General features: G+C 34.0%; 1 long non-coding RNA gene across 1 annotated transcript; it reads left to right on the forward strand.

The window, feature by feature from the left end:
* The first annotated feature begins 8,145 nt into the window (after window positions 1-8,145).
* On the forward strand, window positions 8,146-9,302 carry LOC125057576. Its single transcript, XR_007118219.1, has 2 exons — window positions 8,146-8,533; window positions 8,695-9,302. It is a non-coding gene; the product is annotated as an uncharacterized LOC125057576 (long non-coding RNA).
* Window positions 9,303-12,201: the final 2,899 nt, after the last annotated feature.

Raw genomic sequence — 12,201 nt, forward strand, 5'->3', positions numbered from 1 at the left:
ATTGTAATTTATCTCGCGAGATTATAAACTGTCGAAAGATTGTGAACCTCAGCTTACTGCTTACAATTTAACGTATTATTATTCGGTAGATTGTTCTACACTAACTTAGTTATCATTCAAACTTCTTTGGTCAATTACAGATTAATTTTACTTTCCAACAATTTTATATAACTACCGAATAATAATACGTTAAATTGTAAGCAGTTCGTTGAGGTTCACAATCTTTCGACAGTTTATAATCTCGCGAGATAGATTACAATCTAGCGGTGTTTACAATTTTACGGTGACATATCTACGCTGTGATTATAATCTTTGTACGCAACTGACGTTTTAAGTTTTAATTTATTGACCTTACTCTGTAGCAATACTGACAGCGATATCAATCTCAATGAGATTCTGTTCAATAAGTTTGCGACATCAGTGCTACGTGTTTTGTGAAAACTAAATCGAGCTTGCATGCAAAAATGTCGACCCAGTATATCTCTCGCTATTTGGATGTTACAGAGTACGGGCACCGGTACATAATACTAAATATAAACACATTACTGCTAAAACAATAGGCAGAAATACATTAATTACACCCTCAAAACACTGATACTAATTATTTTAAATCAATTAAATCACTATCCGCACTTTTTTTCGTGATGATTATCACTCAGGATCACATTTAAGAGACTAGTCCGGGCCACGATGAGGCCCGTTTGTATATCCTTGAGATGAACAATTTTGAACGATATTAGAAAACTTTCTGGGCAGGTATATATTTTCTATCTTTACCGCACAATTCACACCGCACAATTCTAGCGCATCACTCTCGTCATCACGGCGTTCGAATGTTCAGTCTAGCTTTGTGAAAGTTTTGATTTTCCCCATCTATCACGCATCATTCTATCCTAGCCACACATCTGGGGTCTTCGGGTAAGTCAGTGGTTAGACTGTTCGAGGACCCCTTATGGTTGAAGGAAGAGCAGCGCCTTTCTTTCACCACATATAATAATAAATAATAATAACGTATACGTTAACGTAATAGATTCGCGTATATGTCCGTTAAAGTTTTTTTTATTTAAATATTTGCGAGAGTTATAATAATGTTAAGGTGCAATCATTTTCCGCACCTAGACCCATATTTGTACCGTTGTACAATTAATACGCTAATTAAGCCAGCCTAGCTCCTTCCACAATCTCCTAAAGAAGAAGTTTCCTGTGCACATCGCAGGCTTCTTCGAGCTCACTGCTCCAAGGAGTTCTGATCATTGGGAAGCCACGCATTCCAGGACTACGTGGGTGACTAATTCCTCTGCGTTGAAACTGCCTCTGACGAAGGGACTATCTGTCGCGCCAAGGACAAAGGGATGGGAGAAATTGGCCCGTGATTTGCGAAAGTAAAATCTATTACAACAAAAAAATAAAATGTAAAGCTGATTTCTATACTCTATGTTTTAACCCAATAAAGTGGCAGACTGTACATTTCATGTGTCAATGTCCTCGTCACTCGTACTTACTCAAATATCACATTTCATTAATTAATCGATCCACATAATTGTTTAATAACTAAGACACTTGAAATTGTACTCAACGTACTAATTGATTTTACAATTTCTCAAAAGTAAATCTAAACTAAAGGTTTTGCTTTTCTATTATATGAGATATTAAATCTCAGGAAACAATAAAATAACTTTTTAGATATTGGCCTCAGATTATTGTACATGCTGTCGACTTTTTGGGTCACACGCTATCCTCACGATGTTTCCTTCATCGTACGACGAGTGTCCATTGGTGCACAACCGGGGTTTGAACCTACAACCTCAAGAATAAGAGTAGCACGATGATACACTAAATACCGATCACAGAATATAAACTTAATAACGTAACTACAATGTGTTGGTAAATAGATTAAAACAAACAGTAAATTGATGAAATCATATATTTTTCTGTATAAAAAAGAATATTATCTATAGAAAGTACAATCAGAAATAAGTTGTTTGTGTTCGTCTTCATTGCGAGAGTAAAAATCAACAAGTTAGCCGAGCGAGGGGAAAGTAAAACAGAAGCCGAAATAATCCGGCGATCTCTTCAAAATATTTACACGAACAATCCGACAGAAAGAATAATTTTGTTCCCTTCGTTTTGGACTCTTTATAGATTAAGCATCTAGATGTAACGGCTTCAACACGTGGTTTGTTTTAGTGTTTTGGGGCAGCCATATTTATGCGTTTGTTTCATACTATAGTAATTCTTCTAATTCTTTATGTTTACGTATTTATTATTTATATTTTGTATGTATTTTTGGCTGTAAATAAATGCATCAAGCTGGTGATCGGAAACTGATCTTAAATCTTCCGCATTATACGTTACGCGTGATTTGATCACTATAAGATTTAAAAGTACAGATGGCGGGAAACGACCAAATTTAAAGTTTGTAGAGGTAGAGGAGCGCGACCGCCGCTGTGAAAACCGCTGTGTGAGTTATAAAAGTGAGTTTCAGAATCGCAAGGCTGTAGACAATGATAACTTTGTTAGGTATATACTATTAAGTGCGTGTGTGTGTCCGAAAGAGTGCGTGTAGATACTATATTTCGCGTCATATTTTATCGTTATTAAATATGTAACCGTATCTACATATTAGTATTATCTTTGCGAACTCTAACGAAGACGAAAAACCGAGTTAGTAAGGATTGTTTGAACAGAAGTGTATCCAATACTTTTTACTTGTTTCTGTATAATTTCATGTCTCGATATTGTATGCGCAGATGGCGATTTATACCCTTTAAGCAGAAACTTTTCGACAGATTTGTCATGTCTCCGTATGCGTCGATACGTCAATTGATTTTTAGATTGAATATCCCGAATACCATCTAACAATGTATGTAAATCCTTTTAATTTATTTTAAATCTTGAAGTGCCTAGTCAAAAATTAAGCCGTTTCAGCTGCAGCAGATGGTTATGAATTAGAAAAATATTGTCAACTCCTTGTAGATGAAGTTCTCATGTTTTTGTTTATATTTTTCTGTTGTGCTGTTTTTCTTATATTAGAGAAAAGATGTTATTTTTACAGACCGACTTTATCTTACTCTTTTTGTGATAATATGCAGCTTCATCATACAGAATGAAGGGCACAGTTTTGTAATTTCGTTGGTAGTAATTTAATGTATATTCTTAAATTACTCAAATAAATCAAGCCTGGCAAATAAAAATGCCCTACCTCCTCCAGACAAGTATGTTGGATCAACGGTTGGCGGAAAATTAAATAACACATTGTCAAATTGATAAATAAGTTTATACCCTACTACTAGTACCTACTTTAAAATTAAAAATGTGTTTTCATATCTTCACAAAAATCTACGACACGTTTTTCATATGAGTAAGAAAAGCTTAAATTCTCTGCGTCCCACATCTGCTAGACTTTGTTTAGAAATCCTAAGCTGCACAAACTTCTTAAAACACGTTTAAAAATGTTATGAAGTTTTACTCATGTTTCTTGGACTTTGTACTTAATAATTATGAATTGTAAATATATACCTTCAATAATGATTCACAAAATTGTATTGAATAACCTGTGATTAATTGAATGAGAAATATCTGATACAAGTTATAATATATAAATATTTATAATTTTTAAATGAGAATTTTTAATTTCACTCGCAGAAGTAAGGACAAACCTTGTTTTGAAAAGGCCATAGTTACAGGAAAACCTGAAAGAAACACCATCCCTATTACAATTAGAGGTAAACACAAAAAGGTAAAAATTAAAAACATAAAACGACCTTCAAAGGTGGTGCTTAGTGATCATGATGACACTCACGAGCCCCAGCTTGGGCCTTCAACTTCAAAAGGTTGAAAACAATCCAGGTATCCGTAAGACAGGGAACAGCCTTCATCCAACAGGATAACTGGCTTATTTTTAAGGTATTAGATTTAAATGGCCTACTGATGGAATTAGAATAAAACAATAGGAAATATAGTAATTTTAGCAAGATAGTAAGTGATGATAAGCCTTAGTTTAAAGATTTTTTAGGAATAAGGGAACAAGTATAGTATTTGGAAAGAATAACTACTGAAAAGATTAGGCAAATAATCCTTTCACACCGAGTACGAAGAGGAATATTGAACCCTCTAGGCTCTATTATTAAAATGATAACTGGAAACTTAGATCAGGAAGATGCTCAACGATATGAGCAGTAAATTAATCAATTAGGTAATCAACAAAATTTCAACAAAAAAGCGTTTAACAGTTGTTTCCAAAATGTTAGATGGACTCATTAATTCATCAGAAATATTACACAATAACTCAAAAATTATGGACGAAAGACTAAAACGTGTAGAAAAAAATGTTAAAAGACATAAGTACTAAAGAAAATAATGCAGTATACTCTACATATGTTTTAAGTTTACATATATAATCTTTTTGTAAGTAATTTTAGAACGCTTTATATAAAAAATAAGCGAATTAGAAATTGCTTTGGCTTTCAACAAAACCAATGTTTTACACATTTATTACAGATTTTAATTTATATATCACAGTCAGAAAATCTTATGTATGCACCCACTTGGGATAATTTAGTTAAATTAGAAGATACGATTAATGTTAAATCATACATGATAGACAGGAAAATAACTTTTGTATTAGAGGTAGCTTTAATAACCAATTCAACTTATAGTAATAAAATGTATCCCTTACCTATCTTTCATGACCCTAAAAACCTAACCTTAATAATCATTCCTAAATATCCCTATATCCTGGTGAAAGGTGTAACATACTTACCGCTTATACAGCCTTGCAAACAAGTCTCTGAGGAAAATTATCTCTGCACACAAGAAAACAGGGGCACCGTATCCTGAAACGACATGCATTGAGGAGCTGATGACCTTCAAGGAAAACCCATCCAACTGTGACCAGAATACAGTAATTATAGAAGAGGTAAAGGTACAATAATAGTAATCAAATCACTATTCAAAATAATTGCAAAAATGAGATAAGCCGAAACTCTATAAAGGGAACATAATATATCATTACTATAGATTAACCCTGCGATCTCAACATCAATGACATCCAATTACATCATCAGCGTTCATATACAGAAAATATGTCATCAGAACGTATCCCATCCATTAAGCTGCTGGAGTTACAGTCAACAGTGAACTCTAAGGAAAATCAGAATCCAGTAAACTTACAAGGAATGGAGCTCAGTGACCGGCAACACATGTCTTACATGCTGTAACAACTTAACAGAGATAGTGATAGTGAAATGGGCAATTCAGTGAAAGTGAAAAGCATTAGTTTAGGCACTCTTTTATTGTATTTTGCTAATTGTTGTGTTTTTAAAAAAAAATAAGATTATTAATATGTTGCAGTGGCGAAATAATCAGAATTTGCATGTGCAATCCCCTGATAATTTCGCTCTTAAGGAGGGAGGAGTTATATAACCCCATCTGTCACCACCATAAGATGATTATATTTTATATAAACAAAAACCATTGCAACATAGTAGTACAAAGATCCTTTATATTTCAATAGCCGAAATGCTGTTACATGATTTACGAACCACTCTTAGTTCTTACTAAGTAACGTTTCCTTGTAGAGCGTGAGAACAATGTGTCAGCAGAACGGTCACGTAGGCCTTTAAGAATAGGATATAAATATAATAGAACACTTGTAATATTTAGTATTAAACGGACCTCAAATCGGACCGGTTGTATTCATTTTAACTTTAAGTTTTTAAAAACCCTTTTTTCGCGGACCCACTACTTGACTGGCGCTGAGGACAGGATAGTCGCTCTAGCTGCACGTACTTCTCAATTATCGGTTCGAGCATCAAATTCTGCTTACCTAAAAAGGGGAAACTACGTCGCGATTGCTAAAAACGGCTATTCAAAAGAACAAATAAATTTGTCAAGAACGCAAATCCAAAAGCGTTAAGGGTGTTTTGTGCGAGTGTTGAGGCAGCGATGTACTGGTAAGTCACCTTTTCACCTTTCAAATCCAGCCCTCTCCACTTTTCTTTTGTTATTTTGAGATCGACATCTCTCATCTTAACGATAGTTTTAAGACTTTGTTAGAGTTAAATTTATATAAACGTAAATTGTAATAAGTAAATTAAAGAAACATAGAAGTAAATAGGTTAGTGCATGAAATTCTGCAACCCCTAAAGTAAGTATAAGTTTAGATTCACATCAAATTCTGTGAGCTAAAATTATTGAGTAATTGTGTAATTATTTAATCAAACAATTCCTGAAAGAATACATAAAACCCAAAAAGAAATATTTTATATATTTCGGAAATACGGAACATCGCAAACAATTCAGCAACATGGTAATTAGGCTTTTTAAAGGTGGATCAATTCAATTTCATGAGTGTACGGAAAGAATCGTTTTTATTGACGATGAAAATGAACAGAAAGCCGTTATTCTGAAATTTCATCTCGGAAAAACCTGTCACAGAGGTATTCAAGAAACTTTTACACGCATCAGGCGACACTTCTTTTGGAATAACATGAAAGAAACTATATCAGCAGTAATTAATTCTTGTGAAGCCTGTAAACAAATGAAATATGACCGAAAGCCTTTGAAACAATATTTACAGTTAACTCAAACGCAAGATGCCCCATTCCAGGAATTATTTATAGATATATTTAGTATCGAAGGAAAAACATACCTCACCTTAGTTGACGCTTTTAGCAAACTAGGACAGGCAATTGAAATTCCTACTAAAGGCACACCTGACGTTATCCGCGCACTAATAAAATACTTTTCATTTTACGGCATACCAAATAAAATAAGCTGCGACCTTGGTCCTGAATTCAACAACGATCTATTGAAAGAAATGATGTCACTCTATAAAATCCAAATACATATCGGCACGCCTAGGAACCCTAATTCAATGGGAATAGTTGAACGTTTTCATTCCACCTTAATTGAAATTTACAGACTGACAAAATACGAACAACAATGTACCGATGCCGCATCTATTATATCACATATCATGGCATATAATAATGCGATTCATGCTGTAACAACTTTAACACCGTTTGAAGTAGTGTTTGGCCATGTAGATTCTGAAAACGCATTCAATATAGACTTCGAGAAACGATACTTGCAAAAATTAATTAAAGATCACGCCAAAAGAATAAAAGTTTTATACAAAATCATATCTGATAAAATGTTAACGTTTAAGGGAAACTCTAGAGAAAAACGCGGTGGCGAATCCGACGTCCCGTTGCCAGAAGGGAAAACAATTTTCACAAAATTAATAAACACTCGCAGAAGTAAGGACAAACCTTGTTTTGAAAAGGCCATAGTTACAGGAAAACCTGAAAGAAACACCATCCCTATTACAATTAGAGGTAAACACAAAAAGGTAAAAATTAAAAACATAAAACGACCTTCAAAGGTGGTGCTTAGTGATCATGATGACACTCACGAGCCCCAGCTTGGGCCTTCAACTTCAAAAGGTTGAAAACAATCCAGGTATCCGTAAGACAGGGAACAGCCTTCATCCAACAGGATAACTGGCTTATTTTTAAGGTATTAGATTTAAATGGCCTACTGATGGAATTAGAATAAAACAATAGGAAATATAGTAATTTTAGCAAGATAGTAAGTGATGATAAGCCTTAGTTTAAAGATTTTTTAGGAATAAGGGAACAAGTATAGTATTTGGAAAGAATAACTACTGAAAAGATTAGGCAAATAATCCTTTCACACCGAGTACGAAGAGGAATATTGAACCCTCTAGGCTCTATTATTAAAATGATAACTGGAAACTTAGATCAGGAAGATGCTCAACGATATGAGCAGTAAATTAATCAATTAGGTAATCAACAAAATTTCAACAAAAAAGCGTTTAACAGTTGTTTCCAAAATGTTAGATGGACTCATTAATTCATCAGAAATATTACACAATAACTCAAAAATTATGGACGAAAGACTAAAACGTGTAGAAAAAAATGTTAAAAGACATAAGTACTAAAGAAAATAATGCAGTATACTCTACATATGTTTTAAGTTTACATATATAATCTTTTTGTAAGTAATTTTAGAACGCTTTATATAAAAAATAAGCGAATTAGAAATTGCTTTGGCTTTCAACAAAACCAATGTTTTACACATTTATTACAGATTTTAATTTATATATCACAGTCAGAAAATCTTATGTATGCACCCACTTGGGATAATTTAGTTAAATTAGAAGATACGATTAATGTTAAATCATACATGATAGACAGGAAAATAACTTTTGTATTAGAGGTAGCTTTAATAACCAATTCAACTTATAGTAATAAAATGTATCCCTTACCTATCTTTCATGACCCTAAAAACCTAACCTTAATAATCATTCCTAAATATCCCTATATCCTGGTGAAAGGTGTAACATACTTACCGCTTATACAGCCTTGCAAACAAGTCTCTGAGGAAAATTATCTCTGCACACAAGAAAACAGGGGCACCGTATCCTGAAACGACATGCATTGAGGAGCTGATGACCTTCAAGGAAAACCCATCCAACTGTGACCAGAATACAGTAATTATAGAAGAGGTAAAGGTACAATAATAGTAATCAAATCACTATTCAAAATAATTGCAAAAATGAGATAAGCCGAAACTCTATAAAGGGAACATAATATATCATTACTATAGATTAACCCTGCGATCTCAACATCAATGACATCCAATTACATCATCAGCGTTCATATACAGAAAATATGTCATCAGAACGTATCCCATCCATTAAGCTGCTGGAGTTACAGTCAACAGTGAACTCTAAGGAAAATCAGAATCCAGTAAACTTACAAGGAATGGAGCTCAGTGACCGGCAACACATGTCTTACATGCTGTAACAACTTAACAGAGATAGTGATAGTGAAATGGGCAATTCAGTGAAAGTGAAAAGCATTAGTTTAGGCACTCTTTTATTGTATTTTGCTAATTGTTGTGTTTTTAAAAAAAAATAAGATTATTAATATGTTGCAGTGGCGAAATAATCAGAATTTGCATGTGCAATCCCCTGATAATTTCGCTCTTAAGGAGGGAGGAGTTATATAACCCCATCTGTCACCACCATAAGATGATTATATTTTATATAAACAAAAACCATTGCAACATAGTAGTACAAAGATCCTTTATATTTCAATAGCCGAAATGCTGTTACATGATTTACGAACCACTCTTAGTTCTTACTAAGTAACGTTTCCTTGTAGAGCGTGAGAACAATGTGTCAGCAGAACGGTCACGTAGGCCTTTAAGAATAGGATATAAATATAATAGAACACTTGTAATATTTAGTATTAAACGGACCTCAAATCGGACCGGTTGTATTCATTTTAACTTTAAGTTTTTAAAAACCCTTTTTTCGCGGACCCACTACTTGACTAGCTACATAATACCTAGTTTGTCTGATATCACTTTGTAAATAAATAAACGCGGCAAACTAATTGAGACACACAGCGCCAACGTTTATGAATAGGACATGTTCTCTAATGGTGGAGGACTTATTTATGAAAGCACCTTCTGATTGAATCTTTTTTCTTCCTTGGGCAATTTACAGGGTAAGTTGACTCCAATAAATTTTAAGATACAGGAGTCATAGAGGTAAGGAATGCCCTTACACGATGATAAGTTAGTTATTTAATTTAAAATGAAATACGCTACGTATTAAGAATAGCGTCACATCGCACAGAAACGGTAATTGTATCTTTCTGATATTAACTGTTACTAGGGAATTATAATAAAAAGAAGAATCTGAAAAATATTTTATTATGATGAATAGGTTTTATTGCTTACATAACAAAAATAAAACAACATTTGAACTTAAATTTGTTCAAACATTTTAATAATATTCCAAAATAGATAACATAAGTAGCGATAAAACCTGCCAATAAAATAATCTTATGAATAGTTCCTCCTTTGAAAATACTTTTTATCATTTTATATCAATATGGCGGAAACAAAACTTTATTATGCAATCACACTGAATATATTAGGATGGAAGACTAGAGTGCTGTGCTGTGTGAATTAACAATCATTCTTTACAGACATCGCAAATGTGTTGAAGCGTGAAGTGGTGGATGTCGAGATCGCGGCACTAATCTAGTACAACATTCGAATCCATTCTAACCTTATCTTTTCGCCGAAACTATACACTACATAACACAAAGCCAAGTATAACAAAATGCATATACAAATCAATTACGAGATCACTTGATCAAAGTTCATTCTAACAATTTGGTTTCATGAAATTAAGAAAATCGCCCATTTTCTTTATTTCATTAACGCATTTCATTTTACGCTCAACAGGTCAGTCTCAGTTTAACTCGAATGTTAAGTATTAATGCCCGCCTTCCACTGCGAGCGGAACGGACCCATTACGGACTCCGCTATACTCGTAACGATGATTTTCATATATTTTCATTTCCGTTGGAAACTCGGTCAACTCGCTAACCTCATATGTGACTCTTTCAACTCGCTCTCTCCGCTTCGCTCGTCTCCGCTTTGGTGGAAGCACATGTATGAAAATCATCGTTACGAGTATAGCGGAGTCCGTAAGGGGTCCGTTCCGCTCGCAGTGGAAGGCGGGCATTAGAATTTTACAATACAGATGTTTAATATTCCGTTTAGACATCGAACGTGCTAGACATGATGTAGCAGACAAGATAATTTTCGTCTAGTGTGTATAAACATATGATTACAATCGTAAGGACACCAAAAGCCACAGGCCGTACCTGGTCAATATTTGTCTGTGCGTGCCTAATCTGATTGTATTATTAATTGAACATTTCAGAGCAGCCATTGAGACCACAGACAAACCGCGTCCGATGACTGTACTTAATGTCTGAAAGTGTATAACCGTCACGGTAGATTGCGACACGGTACGTGTCACGCTCAATGTCTGTATATATGTCGCAGCCAACTAGCTTAATTAGCCGTTCAATTAACATCCTAGCCTTTTAACTTAACGGCGCCGTTTAAGTAGCGGCCTGAAAGTTATTCAGTAGCAGCGTTTGTTACAACATTTAATAATGCTGGCTAATGCTTAGGCCATTCGTACGATAGAGCCTTTTATTTTTTTATTTCTGCCAAATAAAAAAGATGAAACATGACATAAAAATAATTCCCATTATTATTGTCACTACACTCTTCCATTGTACTTGTTGTTTTTCATGAAACTTTGGAAAACACCATCAAATTTGTGGTTTGCCGACAACTATTAACAGTCATCAGGCTAGGCAAGTAATGAAATATCATCGATCCAAGTCATTTGCCTAGCTGTTTGATCAACTGGCTGAACATCTTTCAGGCCGCTTGTTAAACGGCGCCGTTTAGTTACAAGGCTAGGCTGTTAATTGAACGGCTAATTAAGCTAGTTGGCTGCAACATATATAAAGGAATCTTTAATATAGTAAAAATATATAATACATATTAAAACATGTTTTAATACCGTTCAAAATTGCTCCATACTAACAAATATAAGCAAGAAGCGTATATTAAAAACATTTCATATCTCACACAATACATACATCAGATCTTTCCTGAGACCTCAGAATAAGCACTTAAGACTATTGTATTCATTCAACAATAATTTCATTATCATTTTTAATTTAGCACCACTGAAACATTTTAATTTAAAGGTGGGAACTGACCAACGTTACGAGGTGTAATGTAACATGTAATGTAATGTTACACAGCGAGTATTCCGTGCAGTCAGTACGTCGTGTTACGGGGAAAAACAACGTAACACGACGTACTGACTGCACGGAATACTCGCTGTGTAACATTACATTACATGTTACATTACACTTCGTAACATTGGTCAGTTCCCACCTTAAGGATATACTGTTTCCTTTGTTTTTTGACAAGTTACAACAAAACTTGACATTCCTATTACTTCCACTTATGGAGAGTATTTTAAGAGATATAAGGCAATTTTTCCGGCAGCGGAAGGAGTACCGGAGTAAATATGTGCTTATAACAAATACTCCACGTTGCTTACAAGGGTGAATCCAGACTTTTAACCCCTATAGCTAATTAGTATCACAAGTTTTAATAGATTATAGAATAACTTTTGTTTGTGGTAATATCAATGGATTCTGTATAAAACGATTTAAATCACAAACTTGATTATACAGTATTCATAATTTTGATTATATTATATGTCACCCTTTATTTATATAAAAGCTTTACTTCGTTATTTTTGAAGTTATACTTCTT

The sequence above is a fragment of the Pieris napi genome, chromosome 16, assembly GCF_905475465.1.
Source record: "Pieris napi chromosome 16, ilPieNapi1.2, whole genome shotgun sequence".
NCBI lineage: Eukaryota > Metazoa > Arthropoda > Insecta > Lepidoptera > Pieridae > Pieris > Pieris napi.